We start from the raw sequence: 19,246 nt of genomic DNA, 5'->3' as shown, positions 1-19,246 counted from the left end.
TCAAAATCGGACAGCTGGTCAAGTGCTTTATAATCAAATGCCTCAGCTGCAAATATTAAACAAAAAATGTAAAGAACATTCTAGACAGTGCTGGGAGGAGAATGTTTCAAGGTGTTGAACAATAAATGCCACAAACTATACCTTTTTCGGCCGGCATAATTCTTTCTATGCATTGCTCATACTCCTCTGTGTACTGTCTCGAAAGGATGTCCCATGTCTTCCTCAGTTCAGCTGATGACATCCTAGCAAGTTGACTTTCAGACTGACTTGTATCAGTTCTCGGAGCAGTAACTATGGCAATCTCAGCCACAATGGCAGAAGAATCAACGACTGTACAAGTCAGATCAAAATCAGAAAATAACATAAGACGATTCGCTGCCAAACTGGGCTCTCTAATCATGGGGACAATGGTAGGCTGGGCAAGTGGTTGGGCAAGAAAGAACTCTATTTCAAGTTTCATGGCTTGGTGATAAAGATTTTCAATGACGTCAAGCTTCTCGCCTGTCAAAGAGACAGTTTATCCAGCAAGTCTTCAATTTGCAGAGCTTCTGCCTAAATTAAGAGAATAAAAATTCTGAGCTATTGAAGTAAGAGGACCTTCCAGTAATGTATTTCACACCAGAGCTGAAATAGCAAACTGAAAACCACATCATCTTCCAAGTACGAGAAAGGAGAAAAGGTCACAGCTGAAGTGTATGACCAACCTGGAAACCCTCAGACGAGTAACTGTCGATCCACTTTTTGTATGGGTGACTGTCTTGGTTGGCATCTAAGAGTGTCTGGAACTCTTTACCCAGAAACGCATATAATCTCATGCATGGTGTCATGGCACCAATAGGGTAAGCTGCCACTTTTGTTCTCTCAAAGAGAGTAGCAAGTTTTCCAGGACCCTTGACTCCTTCAACCTTCCCTGAGGCTGTGGCCAACAAAAAATCAGTATACTCAACAGTTGCAGAGTTGGGAGTGCTCTCCTTTGGTAACCTCCGATCCCCACTCCTGCATAACTCATACAATTAGACCAAGAAAGGACTTGCATGAATGTTGACAGGAATATTAGAAGATTTGGAATAGAGAGTAGTCAAGCCGTTAATGTTAATCATACTAACTCAACACAATAATCAGCTCAGCCATTACATGAAGTTGAGTAATATCTTGGGAGAATGTTGGTACTGTCCTTTTCTCACTGTCAAAAAAAAATTTACATTTTCTAATCACGACAGGTGACTCACTTTCATGCCATAAGTTACCTTACATGGAAAATAATTTATATATAAGTCTAAGACAAATGCTACCTTCACAAGATCAGCTGATGCAACAGGATATTCTAATGACAAACCTGATGACTTTCTACATTTGCAGGTGCTTTTACTCTCAAATAATCTAAATCCTCTGTCCTCGCGAGAAAAAGGTGAAAAGCTTCTTTCTATTTTTACCGTTCCTCATAGAGGTCCATCAAGCTCAATTACCAAATCCGATGTCTCAATATAACATGACATGCAGCATGTTAAAACAAAACCCAGGAGCTGCCGCATCAAGTAGCAATAACAAAAAGATGCCTGATTAGGTTTGAAACTCCTTGGCCCAACTATATCCATTTCAAGGGGGACAGCCTATAAACTCCTGGCTGAAAAAGGAATGGGAAGGACAAGACAGACTCCCTAGTACCTGAAGAACAGTGCCTGGGCTGTGGGCACAATGAATAAAGTTATTTATACTGTCTCGCCAACGGATACGAGAAGTATATACATCGATCCTTTTAGTAACAAGCATACTTATAATAGATCCATTAGATAGATTGTTATGTTAGCCTCCTTTATATCACTGCAACATAGAACTGTTCTCACATAGATCCAGAGTATGAATAGATCAAGAATAAAGCTTTGAACCATTCGTAAGTTAGTTAAAGTTTCTCATCTACAAGTAGGATTTATGAGTTGATTCTTCTGTAACACTAATAGAAGAAGTAGGGCCTTTGGTTTCTCAATCAGTTGCTCAATCTTAATAGGTTTCCTTCTACATCTTCCTGGCATTATCTCTCTGGCCAGCTTCATCCTGGCCAGACTTAAGCATAGCTAGGATGTGGGTGAAAGGCAGTGGACACCAAAAGTACGGACTCATGTGGTCGATAATAGCATGTCAGAGATGAAGAAAGTATCTTTTCTTATTTTCTCGTAATTAAGCGCTCAAAGAAAGACTCCTATAAGGTAACACCAAAGGACTCTTGGCTGTTATGTTAAACTTGACGGCCATTTTCTTATCATTGTATCAATGACAATGACGGACACTAATTTCCTCCTTTCTTGTGCTCATCCATTTGGTATCAACCATGTTCAAAGGAACACATAAAGTTCCTCCTTACTGACCAGCGCAAATGAATCGTGCATACTCTCGGCTCCTCCAATACATCCTTCCTTAGTTTAGATATTGCAATGTTTGCTTCGTCATCCTCGGTACACTCTTCTGCTAATTCGTAACTAATGAACAGATAATGGAAACCGGAATTTCATTACATAGAAGTTAATAATTTCAAACTTTCCACAAGAAAACAAATAAATGAGTCTATTGCTTATACAAATGCACCTCTTAGCATCACGAAACACATTTTCCAGAACATGGCGATAAATTTCCTCTTCGGTAATTGAAATTATCCAAAAACTTCCACTCTTAAAATGCGGCCTATGATTTTCGAGGTTCAGCTATAATTGAGACCATCCAACACCTAGCAATCTATTTCCTCTCACACAACTTAGTTCGAAGCAACAAGCTTCGCGTTCGCTAAAACCTTTGTTGCTGTCATTGGATAGGGGATTTAATTTAATGGATTCTCCTGATGATCAATCTTCCAATTGAATAAAGTTTACGAGTAGGGATGTTGTTGCCATCTGATAGGGCAGGTGTTTGGTGTGTTATTTGCTCAAAATCGTGGTCGTTTCTAGCCCTCTTGCATAATATTCAATGGAGCAAACACTAGACCCATGATATAAATTTGGCATTAGCGACTGCAGCTTCCTTGGGAATTCACCCTTTCGGTTTTTTTCTTTTTTTTCCGACCTTTGTGCTATCGTACTAATAAAATGGTCTTTGCTTACCTGATTAAGTAGGCTTGAAAAATTAGAGTTGACAAATGCATTGTCTGCAACCCAAGTCCAATTTCCTTTTCTTTCTTTCTTTTTGGCTGATACGTGCGATGATGAGCTCATCAATATTAATCTGGAAAAATTCTTTAGGCTAAAGTTTTCTGTGGTCTTTTGCTGACTCTTTGTACTTGCATTTTGCTTGTCTGATTCCATTCAAGAAGTGATTGTGTTTCTGTTCCGCTCCATGTTTCTTTGACATAGACACTGGGAATATCTGGCGTGAGCTGTGCATACGTTATATAATGCTGGTTTTCTCTACCATTTTGACTTATGAGAATGGAATTCATGAATGGTTACAAGATTCCACCAATGCTATAAACTGGTCAAAGATTCTTTGGGGTTTTCTAAGTTCATTATACTGTCACAGACCATTTAGTCCTGTTGCCTTTTTGCCCTCTTGCGGTCATCCAACTCGAGGTTTTGTGGTTTCAGGTTTTGGTGCAAGCTTGGTGTTTCAGAATCCCCGCCAGTTGAATTTTTCTGCTGACAGCTGCATCTTCAAGATTCATGAATGATCTATGATTCCGAGTCTCCAAAGCAAACCATGGTTGGAACTGGTCTTACTGTCTTAAAATGCCGCAAGCAAGAAATCACTTTTCCTTCTTGTTTGCATATTGCAATTCAATATCTATCTCGGCGAGTGGGAAATAAAGAACACTCCCATCAGCCATCACATGTATCAATACCGCGCACTGCTTTAGTCGTAGAGTTTCAGAAGATGGTAATTCTTCATCGATGTGAGTTTAGTCCATTTTTGGCTGTTCAATATTAGTCTGTTACCTCACGATCCTGTTTTCTTCCTGTTCCCCCCTCTTTTCTCTTCTGGCAGACAAATTATGCAAGTTATATCTGTGATGAGACAAGAAGCCAAGAAAAGAAAGAACCAAAGCTAAATACAAAAGGGTAAACCCTATCGAATAAGACCATTTCCCTTCTTGTTGATACATACATCATCTGTCCTCCGACAGCTGCCCCAAAACACTAGCTTTTCGCAGCATCACTAGGTTGTCTACCACTTCAAATATTAATAATTCGATAATCAAACAACAATATAGAGCTTTAATTAGTTGTATTAACTATAACAAAAGGGATGTGATTTAGTCTTCGTCATAATTTTTTTTAATAACTCGAATTAAAAATAGATATAGGTAGAACAAATGCTTAAGAACACGCAAGCCACAGATTGTTACCCAGGTTTCTTTCTCTTCTCTTTTCTTTCCCACTTTCAAATTCTAACTGTATCACCTGAAACAACAATGATTTTCAATCACAATTGTGGATTGTGATTATATATAGATATTCCAAGATTCAGATTGAGTGTCAAAGTCGAGTGTCGAATCGTAAGTGCCATATTGAACACCCGATATTCGAGTCCATCGCATCGTGGCTAATTTTGTTAACTAGTCTCAGCATACCTACCGTAATTCGAGATCTATAGCAGGAGAGAGTGGTCGTGGACATGATTAGAACTCTCTTTACTGAAACCATATAGGGCCCGTCAAATCGATTAGCAAATGTTATGAAGTTATTCAAGAACATACATAAGCTAGCAACTTGTGGTGAGAATGGCCTGTGCTCTTTTGTAGGGTTGAATGTAATGGCTTTTTTCATTACTCTTGGAAGACGTACGTGCAAAAATCAACTGAATCCAGTGAAGCAATCCAGTTAGAGCACGCAGTAAAATAGACATGATATACTACAGATTGCAAATCAATTGCTATCTTGGCGGCTCATCCAAAACCTTAGGCTCTGTTTGTTTCACGGAACATTTTTTTTTTTAAAACGATTTTCTTCATTTTCCGGCGTTTGGATTGGTTAGGAAAATGAGTTAATGGAAAACATATAGTTAAATTCAGGAAAATGATTTCCTCTTTAAAGAATCGGAAATCATTTTTCAAAATATGACTAGATATCGACATTTGAACCAGAAACTCTGTACTTGGACATGAGAATCCCAATGCTCGTTCCCGGGCCCTTCGCAGTGAGGTCGGGTTTACCGAGGTCCACCAAGGGCAAGCCCGGGTCCATCAAGGTAGGGCCAAGATCCCGGCGCTCGGGCCTGTTTTGTTACATCCTCAAATTCAGTCCTCAGGAAATAGTTGTAGATCGGTTTGCCAAGGGATCAGGGATCAATCTTGAACGCGACACGTACTCTACTTGTACCTGTGAGCAAGCAGATAAGACTCATTTCTAAGCCTTCCAATCTTCCTACACCCTTGATTTTGCTAGAATTGAGTTTTATTGAATCAAATTTGGTGATTTTCCCATTCGGAGCTAATTTTTACTCTTGTTCTGGAAAATCAAGTTTCGGGTCCCTGGTGCTACCTCGTTTTGTTATTTTTTTGGAGATTTTGATGATTTGAATTTCCGAACACTTCTTTCTTAAAAAATTTTCTAAACATCTTAAAGTTTTACATACTTTAATTTTGGAAATTTTGGACTTGATTTGGGTTGGACGATCACCTTATTTTCGGACCGTGTAAAACTGCCCAGAATGGATATTTCTGTGATGTTTATACTTTCTCGATTTTCTACAAACTTTTTGCGCTGAGTTTGAACAAACTTCCTGACAAAAGTTGTTGAGAACTTTTTTCTCTATAACATATATAAATTTGGGAATTTTTTGAGATGATTTGGGTTCGAAAAGAGCTTATTGTGAGAAGCAAGGATTTTTTTCCAACGAACTGTTTTTAGTCTGTCTTTTAGTTACTAAAAGTTATGTTTACAAAAAGATTTAGATTTTGTGTTCTTCACAGGAAATGTTTTTTAAGGCCTTTTTTTATGACATATCGTGGTGGCCCAAATCGTAGAGATCCTGGTGATCACGGGGCAAGTCATGGCCACGATGGGCCTGCTGTTTATGGGCTCCATAAGTTGAAGCTGCTGAGCATATGGCGATGACGAGAAAGACGGCATGGATCTGACAAGGCACGGTGGGCTCGCCTACGTTTACCGCAATGAGGACATCCAGCTGATCATCCTTCCCAGCATAAGGAGCGTGGAGCCCACAAATCGGAGCCCCGCCCCAAATGTTGATGATCAGAACGACATGCGATCCATCTAATCCTTTCTTGTGTGGGGGCCCGCATGTGTAGGATTTGGACGGCTGTGATTCGTTTTCAAGATACTCGGGTTGTGTCCAAATGAGGGGGTCTTGTGTATTGTCTCCAAGGAGCGTGGAGCCCACGAATCGGAGCCCCGCCCCAAATGTTGATGATCAGAACGACATGCGATCCATCTGATCCTTTCTTGTGTGGGGGCCCGCATGTGTAGGATTTGGACGGCTGTGATTCGCTTTCAAGATACTCGGGGTGTGTCCAAACGAGGGGGTCTTGTGTACTCTCTCTCTCTCTCTCTCTCTCTCTCTCTCTCTCTCTCTCTCTCTCTCGTCCTTTTCTTTTTCTTTGGACTAATCCTCAAATCAATAAAATAAAATAAAAATGGGGAGGATAAGCTATTTATGCGAATTCGATTGTAATTTTAATGGGTAAATTATATCGAAAATAAGTGCTGTCTACTCTTTATTTTTATTTTTATTTTTATTCGGGGGGAAGGGGGTTGAAATAGTATTAAGAGTAGAATGCGATGATTCTTGTTGTGCGATTTATCTTACTTTATTTCTTGGAATTTTGTGGATGTGAAAGAAGGGCTGTGCTCAAATTGTATGAAGAAGAGAGATGTCGACTTTCTCTTTTTGGCCATATTCCTTTGTATACTTTATTTGTGTTCCTAGCAGCTTTTCTTTAAATGTTTCAAAAACAACCATCGTGGTTGAAATTTTCGCCCTACCTTACGGCCCATTAAAGATCAGCAGCACCTCCGTGCACAGACACACAAATCTCGATAGGGACTGTCGAAGAGATTCCAAACATAGGATTACGTTCTCATCGTCAAGGGGATCTTCATTGGACGAATATGTTGACATTTCCTAAATCTCAAGACCCTTTTGTCACGACCCTCTTTTTTCGTTTGGGGAACAAGGAACTTTTTTGGGGATATTGCCCAAAATGCGGGCCAATGGCCCATCGATTTAGGTGCAGTCTCTCTCAAGATCATACCCAGCGGGACATTGGGTTTTGTTTTTAAGTTCTTAGCAATCTAATCATTTTCTAGGAATCGCCACTAGTTGTAACATCCTCAATTTTAGTCCCTGAAAAATGGCTGTGGTTTAAGTTTGGTAGTTTTCTAATCGGAACTAATATTTTTACTCTTGTTTTGGAAAATCCTATTTCGGATCCTTTGTACCCCTTCGTTTTGTTATTTTTATGGAAACTTTTGTGATCCGAATTTCCAAACATTTCCTTCTTGAAAGTTTCTCCAAACATCTTGAAGTTTTACATACTTTAATTTTAGAATTTTTGGAGTTAATATGAGTGGTACGATGGCCTGATTTTCGGACCGTGTAAAATGCCCAGAATGGGTATTTCGATGATGTTCCCACTTTCTTAATTTTCTACAAGCTTTTTTGGGCCGATTTTGGAAAAGTTTCATTCACAAAAGTTGTTGAGAACTTCTTTTCTATAACGTATATAAATTTGGAAATTTTTTGAGATAATTTGGATTCTAGACAGAGCTTACTTTGAGAAATAAAAATTCTATTCTAGTGAACTATTTTTAGTCTGTCTTTGAGCTGCTAAAAATGGTGTTTACAAAAAGATTCCGATTTTGTGTTCTCACGAGAAATGTTTGTTAAGACCTTGTTTATGACATATTCAAATTTGAGAATTTTCGGAGTTCATTTACTATATTTTCAAGTTCGATTTCGTGAACAATGCAAAGCTATCCGGTTTTGTCAGATTTCAAAGATTCAGCATTTTCTATCCGAGAACGTTAGAATTTCGACTTGATGTCTTCTAGTGATTTAATTTACATGTTATGATATTTCAAATGAGATATGTTACACTTTTATTGGAGGTCATATGAAAGGGAAAATGAGGCTTTACATATAGTGGCAGAAGCTGAAATGTTTTCTTCTGGAATGATTCTATAATGGAATCTTGATAACCAAGGCCATTCGGCCAAGGCGAGAGAGAAACGGAGAGAGAGAGAGAGAGAGAGAGAGAGAGAGAGAGAGAGAGAGAGAGAGAGAGAGAGCCAATGAGGTGAAGATAAGGTTGGTCTCTTCATCATTTTAGTCCATTAATAGCTTTTAATGGCATTAAATGTATGCCATCATGAAACTTGACTTATAGAACCTCTCTTATTGGTTTAGTCTAGGTTTCTAGGAAGTTCTAAGAGTCCTATAAATAGCAAGACACCCTTAACCCCCCCTCCCCTTCTCTTCATTCTCACGCCAACATCTCACGCTAACACCATCCACCATCTTCCTCTCCTTTTGTTTCTAGTTTTCTCACGTTTTGGATGAGAAGCTCACGCCCTAGAAGTCCCAAACCGGCCCATGTTTCTCCTCGTTTCCACCCAACAGCTCACGGTTAGGCCTTTGTAGGCCTAGGTTTGCTCAGCCAAGCAAGAAGAAAGCAAGGAGAAAGCTCGAAATTTCCCGAGCTCACCCGTTTCTAGCCCGTTCTCTAATTTTGTTAGTTGTTGTGTAAGTGAATTCCCTAATATCGGGAAAGGATGTTGAGATGCGTTGTGATGTGGTTTGCTTGGACCGTTTCTCGATCGTTTGGTTGGTTGTAGTTGGTTCATTTTCTGAGTTTAATCATGTTTCATGTTTGATGTTGTTTTGAGATAGAACCGAGCCTTGGTTGGTAAAGTGTACATGATGTGGCCATGCGTGATGTTCTCTTGTTTGAACTTTGCTATTGATCTGTCATCAATGCGGGTGCGGTGAGGGCCAACTTATGTTAACGACAATCGATATATCCTCACTTCATATTAGTGTTTTCACTTGCTAAATCTCCCCGACTCATTCCCCGTTGTTTCCCTTTTTCAAGTCCATAGGATGGCATCTCCCTCAGCCCGCATTGGCAATCCCATGGAGTAGAGAGTCGAAGTGCTCACCGTGATAGATGTCAAAGAAGACCGCGCCTATCGCAGAATCACGACGCTTGTGATGTTCAATGAGTGCCTAACGGACTTGGTGCCTCATCCGTCTATGGCGTGGTATCGCTATGCGAACGGAGAATGGGTTGGATTCCTATGTGGGTTCAATGGTGCTTTGGCGGTACGGGCAGGCCAGCTCCGGGATAAAGCCACGAGTGGGATGTGAGATGGCCAGGCAGACGGGATCGGGGTGGAGGTGAAGAAGCGAGGAGCAAAAAGCCATAGTAGGTATAGGATAACCCAAGTCAAGTTTTGCTATTCATAGTCGGCTATAAAAATATGTGTTGCTTGCCATGGCCCGAAGGGCTTGTTAAAATATGTTTGCATGCACTGTAAACATAAGATTTGCGGCAAAAGTACACTACAAGTGCCTTAACTTGTGTACGGCGCTCACTTTAGTGCCATAACTTTTTTTTGGATCACTTTAGTGCTAAAATTTTTGAAAAACGATCACTTAAGTGCCAACTCCGGTACCGTACACAATTTTTCGCCGGAAATCTGACGTGGCATTTTTTTTATTAATTTCTGAAGCTGACGTGGCTCGCCGGAGTCTCGCCGGAGATTGGCACTTAAGTGATCGTTTTTCAAAAATTTTAACACTTAAGTGATCGTTTTTCAAAAATTTTAGCACTTAAGTGATCGTTTTTCAAAAATTTTAGCACTGAAGTGATCCAAAAAAAAGTTATGACACTTAAGTGATTGTTTTTCCTCCGACTTGGCACCAAAGTGATCCGAAAAAAAGTTATGGCACCAAAGTGAGCGCCGTACACAAGTTATGGCACTTATAGTTTCCTTTTGCTTAAGATTTGCTCATGATGCTTCGTGTCTTATTTCCGCTGTGTGTGTTAATTGTGATTGTCCCGAGATATGCTTCCGTTTGTATGTAACGAAAGATAATATTAAACGGGACGTCACGTTTATGACCCCGAGGTGGGGGCGTTACACTAGTCATTGTTGGGGGTCGGCTACAACCCAATTAAGACGTGGGAGTGTTGTCTTGATTTCTACGCAACCAGAATTTCTAGATTCGGGAACTTGATTACGCTAATATTTATATTAACGCCTTTTGACACCTAAATTTTTCTCACCCAATTAAAATTTATTATGCAAAAATTAGATATTAAATTTTTAACCTCTAAACAAAAATATTTTCATTAAATTACATGACATGTAAATGTTAACTGCATTTTGCATTATTAGAATGCATTTTCTTTAATTTAAGAAAATTAAAAAGAAAAAAAAAACTCGAATCGGGCCGAGCGACGGTCGGGTTTTCTTTCGCCTCGAGCCCGGCCCATTTTTCTTTTTTCCTTCTTCTTTTCCCCCCGTGAGCTAGGCCAACCCAACCCACCAACCCTCTCTCTCTTTTCCTCTCTTCCTCCTCCTTCCACGACACTTCCCCCCCCCCCCCCCCCCATGCATTGCATGTCTTGGCCGGACAGGAGGCGGACCGTGGTGCCCAAGCAAGGACACGCCATGAAAGTTTAGAGAGAGCAGAGATTGAGTGGTGGAGAGGGGAGGGAGCAAGTAGCTGCCTTAGCTATAAAGCCATGAAAACAGAGGGAGAAAGGTCGCCCAAAAATTCCAAAGGGTCGGCCATTTTATCCCAAGAGGTTCGGCCAAATTCTAGAGAGAAAAGAGCGAGTTTTGAGCGTTTGCAGGTTGCAAAGGAAAGCAGCCACCCTCGCCATTGTCCGTAGACCGACTAACGATCCCCCATAAATAGCCCGAACCAATAAGCTATCTTTAGCCCCTGTTTTCCCTGTTATGGTTCATCAGTTGGCCGAGACTCGCGCCGGCCGTTTCATGCGAATCTATGCATACCGATTCTCCCCATAGTCCATACGTCACCGTCGGAGGCGAGTCATGGTCGCCAGAGCAGGTTTGAGCCTCGAGAGAGGCCTGAAACCCCTTATTCTAATCGCGCACACCAACTTTTTTATCAAAATGCCTGAGTGAAGTCCCATTTGATTGAGTCTCGGCCGGCGATCTCTAGGTTGGTCGAGGAGTCGAGAAGCCGTTCCTGGCCATGTGGTGGCTAGGTGAGACCAAGGAAGGCCAAAAATTAGCCTAGGTCCGCCAGCCAAGCTCCAACCGACGTTTGGGCTCAAAAAACCCCGGCCGGAGCTTGGACGACGGCCATTGTGGCCGACCACCTTGGCCAGCCAAACGGACGCCGCCTTGACCCCAGGTGCCAAGGCAAGTAAGGCCAGTGGTCGGGTGAGATGGCCGGCCAATAGCCAGATCTTGCTCAATCTGCATTCTCGTGTGGCTGTGCACATGAGTTTCGGCCTTGTTTTGTCATTTACTACCAGACCAAGCCCAATTTGATTTAAAACCCTGGTCCCAAACTCAGGCTGACCTCCGACCCGATTCGGATCTAAAGATCAGACCTAGGTCAACCAATTTGGGTAAAGTCCGTTGACCTGAGTTAGTTCTAACCCGATCTGGATCAGCCAAATAGACCCGACTTAATATTATATTAATATTATATTTTTTTTATTTAATAACATTACTTTTAAAAAAATAAAAAAATAAAGAAAACTTAATTTTTTTAATTAGGAGATAGTTTAGAAATTAGCATTTTCAATAATTTTCTAAATTATGTGAATTATTTGATTAATAATTATGTCTAAATCAGATAATCCTATAGGACTATACTGTAGGATTTCATATTTTATTTCTAGTTAGTATATAATTGCATAAATTGTCATGTGTTGAATATTGTCGCTCTAGTTAGGATTAGAAATTTAAGTTGCATATCTATCTTGACTGTTCATCATTAATGATTGTGCGCTCACTTGATCATCTCACGTGTCAGGAGATAAGTCTTAAGGTCAATCCAAATTGGCTGATAAATATTTTCTAAAATGAACAGGATGAAATGTACCGAAAAGGCACTAGTCACTCGACTAGTGTAACCAAGTTTTGGAACTCATTTAATCTCTGGTTCGTAGGAGTAAGATGATTCTCCCGTCACCTTAGTTGGGTTTCTAATCAACCCACCCCAAACTGATTACTAGTGACTCCTAGATAAAATCAATTTACATGTTAATAACTCAAACCGTAAGTCGCGAGTTGGTAGGGGCTTAGGAGAGTCCGAGTTAAGTCCTTAAGTTTAGAATTAGCAATCCATTAGCCTTTTACCCCCTGAACCTTGGCAGCCCGGCATTAGAAAAGGCGGGGCCGCGCCGCAGGGAGGTCGCGACAATGCCCTTTCGGTACCACTAACTTGGAAGATTGATTATCTAAGTGATCATGCATAATTATAAACCTAAAAGGTATCCAATGCCACCGAGTGATCATGCAAATGTTTTTGTAAGGGATGTTTTCTCCAATATCTAGACTAGTCCTAACCTAATCTAGGAAAGAAATCAACACTCAGGCTGCGTTTGGTCATCCGGATAGAAGTCGGGATAGAATATGTTTTATCTTATCCTGTGTTTGGTGGCTGTTCAGGATAGGATGAAGAGGGATATAAAGGGGATATAGCCTGAATAAAAAAATCCTAGGGGGGAGGTGGGCTAGACCCGGATAGAATTTCTCATGAAGAAACGCTCTTTTACATATCGACCTCAACATCGTCCTCATCCTCTTCCTCATCGTTGTCAACCTGAGGCTCAAGATCGAAGAACTCTAGCCCCAATCTCCTCTTCGCACGCTGCCTCTTCCCCGGTCGCCGCCACTGAAATCATCATCCTCATTGTCTTCCTCTTCCTCCTAGGTGTCCATCATCTATGAAGTCCGATCTCCTCCACTTCTTGCCAATGCCAATTTTGCCGCAGTCTTCCTCCACTTAAGGACTTTCCTGTTCTCATAGTCTTCCTCTCTGCGACACGCGATGATCGGCGAAGGATTCGATTGGATTTATAACGAAGGAAGTAAGGTATCGATCAAAGCAATCCAAAGGAAAGATTCAATCAATATATAGGCTTTGAATGAGATTGCTGCGACTCGGTGATGATGTTATGTTTGAGTTCATTGCTTCGATTGCAAACGTTGTGTACTAATCTAGATAGATTCAGGTTGCAAATTGAATTTGAGATAGTCACATAACCTATTTGATGAAATGTTCATGAGAATTCTCTTTCCCTCAATGCTTCGGTTTACTTTGTTCTCAATGAATTAAATACTCATTTGGTTATGTGACTGAATTGTGGTCTAAACCGAGAGCCTCTGAATATATTTTTGAGCTTGAGGTGTTCAAATTGCCCGTATCACAATTGTTTTGGTGTTGATGTAGAGAAATCTTTTATAATCGCAAATTGTTCACATGTGGAGTTGTAGCTTTTTTTTTTCGAATACTAATTGCAGCTCTAATTCGGATTGAGAATCCACTTCACATGCGATGGACATGTTCGAGTATCGTTTGTATTGTGCTCACAATGTACGTGCAAGTACATGGTGGTTTATTTCAGTTATCACTATTAGCTTGCAAAATATTCATTTCAGGATGTGCTACTTGTTCAATTTGTGCACCCGCTGCATTGTATGCTCGCGGAATATGACTGTATATGGCTCAAATTTACTGGATTCATTATTGTTCTTGCTGTACATGTTCAAAAAGATGTTGATTTCTTGTTATGAATGTTGTATAAGTCAGAATATGCTGGATTCTTGGCTAAGAATGCTGTGTATGTTTTTAATATGCTGTTTGTGACTTAAATTTGCTGGATTTATGTTCATGATATTTTTATATTGATATCCAGTTTCTACCAAACAATAGATAGGATGTGATATAAAAATATCGGCAAAAGGACACTATAAGTACCATAAGTTATGTAAGGAGATCACTTTGGTGCCATAACTTTTTTTTGGATCACTTTGGTGCCAAATCGGAGGAAAAGAGATCACTTTAGTGACTCCGGCGAAAATTCCGGCCAAAAAAAGAGCCACGTCAGATTTCCGACGAGCCATGTCAGTATCGGAAATTAATAAAAAAAGAGCCACGTCAAATTTCCGACTGCCATGTCAGCATTGGCACTAAAGCAATCGTTTTTCAAAAAAGTTGGCACCAAAGTGATCCGAAAAATCTTACCAAAAAAAAAGTGATCCGAAAAAAAGTTATGGCACCAAAGTGATCTCCATACACAACTTATGGCACTTAATGTGTCATTTTGCCTAAAAATATCTGACTTTAAATCCGTAGTTCACCAAACAGTAAATAGGATAAAATAAAATCCATGGATTTCTTCTCCTATCCTATCCAGTCCTATCCTGACTAGAAATCCGGACGACCAAATGTAGTCTCAATTTGTTGAGAAATGGTGTGGTAAGTAAACAAAGAAGAAATTGAAATGTCTTGAAAGTAAACGCGGGAAACGAAAACCCGATACTAGTCGGGCAAAGAATATTACATGGCCTTGTTATTACGCCCTGGGACAGGACCCCGTAAGAAATGCTCAAAATTAAACTTATTTTTAAATTTAACTATGCATATTTTTAAAATAAATAAATGGCAACCATGACATGTGTGTTATGCTAAAGCGGTCGACTAATCCAACCATACACATGCAACTCACTAGTACAAAAGACCACTAATCTTTTATGTATTTTCTAAATTAACATCAAATGCAATCCTAACAGGAGATATCACTAATTGTGAAATGTACATGCTTAAGAGCATGGTTTCACGCTAAATGTAAATCCTTTTTTATTTATTTGTCATTTTCCATTCATAATTTAAATAACATGGATCAACATTAGTGCTAACCTAAGCATACAAACTATATGGTAAACTGAGCATGAACTTGAACCACATTAAATAAGACCCTATTACTAGGATGCTAATTTTTTTGCTTTTCCTCCTTTCTATCCTAGGAGAACATGATTAGGCACTCACGTGACACAAAGCATGCGGGCTATGGCTATGGACTCATTTACGCCTTAATTCTTTATCATGAACAATCAAAATAATGCTTGAACAGGATTGGAATCATGACAATTCGAACTCAAAAAGGGATGACCAGAAAGTAACAGATTGGGTTCCATGTATACCACGGCGTGAAGACTCATCAATTTAACGAGAGGTGAACATGGATTCAATGTGATGCTTTCCTGCATGAATGTATCTACTAATGTAACCCAAATGACGTGTAGATGACACCAAAGAACCTTCAACTCAGTTCACATCAAACCTAGACAGCATGCTACTTGTCCATATCCCAGCAAATATAGGACACATACATACAAGAACTGGATCAAACGCAGTTTGTTCCTAGATGACATACAAACCAAGCTGAATATTTCTCATTAAGATCAACAGTCAAATCTGGACAGCAAGCCTGTCTATCATTTTCAACATGTTTACAGGCTTGAAATGTGACGATTTGACTAGAAACAAACACGGGTACCATTACGACATTCTTCTACATGAATCTACATGTCAAGTTATAAAAAAATGTAAATGCAGTCAAACGTTGATAGTTTGAGCATGGAATGAGCACGGACAGCAAGGATCAACGTCACCATGCGTCACATAGACATGACAAAACGATATTAAATCGTCGCGGAATTCACACAGAAGTTATGCGTCACCATGGATGATCAAAGTAACATAGTAATAAAGCTAGAATCTCCATATTTGAAGCCCAATACATCATGACCAGCAAGCCTTCGAAGCGAACCGGTGAACAGACAACAGTAAACAACGAATTTAGGGGCATAAAAATGAACGCGAGAACTACTAAACGCACGTAGATAAAAACTAAAGGTTATTTCTCCAGTTTATTGGAGGGTAAACAAACCCACCAAAAAGACACTGACAATAAGGTAAGCATGAGCACGGCGAAGTGAAATAGAGGTCCTTGGAATGCTCATTCTCAAACTCAACCAGTCCTGAACCGCCGGAAACAAAGACTCACTTATCCTACCTCAAGAACATCAAGATGCAGAGAAGCCTACCTTTATTAGACTTTTTCCAGCAAAATAAAAATGAAAGTGAAAGTCTCGTTCTTTTTTTCTCTTCTCCCCTCTTCTTTTTCTCATCTCCCTACTTCGTGGCCTGTGTGTGTTGACACCCATAATAACTTAGGATATCGACAAATGGAATAAATAAAATAATAAATGTCAAAAGATGACGTAGCCTGTACGAGATGGCTCATGTAAGCAAAATAGCTGGCAAGTACTGGCAGTCACCGGCGGGAAATTTAAAATTCAGAAGAAGGAAACAAGCGCTAGAAAGTTCTCATCGAGTCCATCGACAAGGAGAGACAGGTGTCAAGCCAGGAAGAGCTCAACGAAGATCTCTGCTACAGAGAGACAGGTGTCAAGCTAGAAAGAGCTCGACGAAGGTCTCTGCTACAAAGAGACAGGTGTCAAGCCAGGAAGAGTTCGATGAAGGTTTCTGATACAGAGAGACAAGTGTCAAGCCTGGAAGAGCTCGACAAGGGTATCTGTTACGGAAAGACAAGTGGCAAGCCTCAAAGAGCTCGATAAAGGTCCCTATTTCCCAAGGACAGGCGTCACGCAAAGAGGGGATCGATGACGGTTATTTCCTCCGGAAAGAACAGATGTCATGCAAAGAGGAGATCGATGACGATTATTTCCTTCGAAAAGGATAGGTGTTACGCAAAGAGGAGATCGATGACGATTATTTCCTCTAGGAAGGACAGGTGTCACGAAAAAGAGGAGATCGATGACAGTTATTTCCTTCGGAGGAGGACAGGTGTCACATAGGGAAGAGCTCAACGACGGTTATTCCTCCGGAGAGGACAGGTGTCACGTAGGGAAGAGCTCGACGACGGTTATTTCCTTCGAAAAGGACAGGTGGCACTGTGAGAAGAGTTCGACAATGGTTATCAACTCAGATAAAGGATGAGATCAATAGCAATTGGTGGACAGGTGTCATTCGATGAACGGTGAAGATGAGACCAATGGTGGATGTTGAACACAAGGCAAAAGACGGTTACCAGGCTCACATTATAAATAGCACTCGACTGCCAACAAGCCCCCCTGCACATAAAAACCAAAATGCTGTCTTTTTATCTTTACTTTCCAGTATTGCACTTTATCTTTCCTTAGCTATAGCTGTTTACTTTTCCAAGCCCAGTAGCTTCGTAATATTGTATCGACGAACTTCAACGCCGCCAACCACTGGACAGATTCGTCTGATTTATCTATAAACATAAGCCAAACTTTGTCACTATGCGAATTTTGAGTTATCAGTCAGGATAATCGGATTTCTTATTCCCGCCTGGATAACTCCTATCCGGAATTAGACCCAAAACTTGATCTCTTTTAGTAAAAACTGAAGAACAACTTTCGATGAATTATATTTTGCCACAGAAGCGATTTACAGTTAAACATAATTTTGGCACGCCCAGTGGGACCTACGTGGTCAATTGGAGGAGTCACGATGGCATGGACAAGAAGTCAGAGCCAATTGGACGAGAATGACAACGTAGCAGGGAGCAGTGCACCCATGAATCCTGTTGTAAGGAGGATAACACGTGCGGAATCATCAAATGGACGGATCGTGGCAAAACAAGGACAAGCAGAGGAAATAGATATTCCCAGGAATATTACTGAAGAACAGAGAAGGCAATTGGAGCCGAATCTGGTTACACTTGCCACTATGAGAAGAATCATGGAAGAACAGCGCAATGATCTAGCTAATTTGGTCACTAGGTGTGTGGCTGATATTGTTAGGCCATTGTTTATCAACACGGTTCAGGAAATTACTTGCAGGCAGAGCCCATCGATAAATTCTACCCAGCCATCAACTACCCCTGCTGCTCCTCCCGGCGTAGCGGCAAGTCTCGGGCAGTCCGTTGCCACACTCCCTAGTGTTGGGATCACAGGGCAGGCTATGCCTCTTACACTAGTGAGAATTCTTCAGAGGGGAGAGAACGCGTTGATAGGCCAAATGTATGGCCAAATGACGACAAATGAAGTTCAAGCTAATGCAGTTAACACAAATTTGATACCTCAGTATACTGCCATGTATCAACCAATCGATAATGTGCTGGCAAGTGATTTTGCTACCCAATCTAGTCTTCCCCAGACTCTGTTTAGGCCAAATACTAATGTAAAGGTTTAAGGGAGAGTTTTAACACCACCGTAGCCACTACCGCAGTACCAATTTCCACCACCATAACCATTGCCACAAAACCCAGTTGTACAACCGCCACAACCATTAGCACAAAATCCTGTTCCGCAATATCCACAACTAGCACCACAATACCCATTACCACAGCTAATACCATAATCACCAGTGCCACAATACCAAATGCATCAATTTCTACAACCCAATGCGCCTCAAGTGATGCCTCAGGTTATGCAGGCGGCTCAAGCAATTGCACCACAAGTCGTTATTCCAGCTGGGCAGAATCAATACGCGGTTGATCAGACGTTACGGTAATATGGTGCTTATACGGGAGGTTTTAGGCAGGTGTACAGAAAACCATATCTGGAATTGATGGATGCAGTTCCATACCTAAGAGGATTTAAGATGCTAGAGTTTAGTCTGTTTACTGGTGAAGATGATCAGTCGACATAGGAACATATCAATCGATTCACTGCTTTGTGTGGAGATGCTACATATGGAGACCATTGGAAATTGTGACTATTTCCACTGTCATTATCCAAGACTGTTTTTACCTGGTACATATCTCTACCACCTCACTCTGTATTTACTTGGGATCAAATGGAAACGATGTTTCATAGTCAGTTTCAAATAGCTGTGCCGGATATGTCTGTTGCGGATTTGTCGGCTATGAAACAATATAATAATGAGTCCGTTGATCAGTACATGCTTCGATTTAGAAAGGCATGGAATAGATGTCTCGTTCCATTACCAGAGAAGACGTTTGCTGAGTTTGCATTTAACGGCTTAAAATTTGCCATTAGAGAAAGAATGGTGGGACATGCATATCATGATCTATTTTCATTAAATTCCATTGCTGTGAAACGTGAAAACTTTCTAAAAGAGAAGGTTGGAAAGCATGTTAGACATGAGATGAATTTTGTTGACGAAACACTGGTCGACGAAGATGAATCGGAATATGCTGAGGTAGCAGTGGCAAAGATGATAATAGAGAAGCCATATACGTGCCCTGCGTTAAAGCCGGCTAGCGCAAAAGAGAAAGGAAGTTTATGGTGAA

The 19,246-nt window shown here is 40.6% G+C and overlaps 1 long non-coding RNA gene and 1 pseudogene across 1 annotated transcript; both read right to left on the bottom strand.

Moving 5' to 3' along the window:
* The window catches only part of LOC130138553 (uncharacterized), an 80,343-nt pseudogene that overhangs the window by 23,448 nt on the left and 37,649 nt on the right, over positions 1-19,246 (bottom strand).
* On the bottom strand, positions 24-1,774 carry LOC130138557 (uncharacterized). The gene is made up of 3 exons (XR_008816908.1): positions 705-1,774; positions 142-501; positions 24-46 (listed from the first exon to the last, which is right to left on the bottom strand). It is a non-coding gene; the product is annotated as an uncharacterized LOC130138557 (long non-coding RNA).

Source organism: Syzygium oleosum, unplaced genomic scaffold, assembly GCF_021117445.2.
Source record: "Syzygium oleosum isolate NSW1041296 unplaced genomic scaffold, Sole_v2.1 Sole_v2.06, whole genome shotgun sequence".
Taxonomy (NCBI): Eukaryota; Viridiplantae; Streptophyta; class Magnoliopsida; order Myrtales; family Myrtaceae; genus Syzygium; species Syzygium oleosum.
Note: the sequence above shows the minus strand (reverse complement) of the source record. Positions and strands in the feature narration are given on the sequence as shown.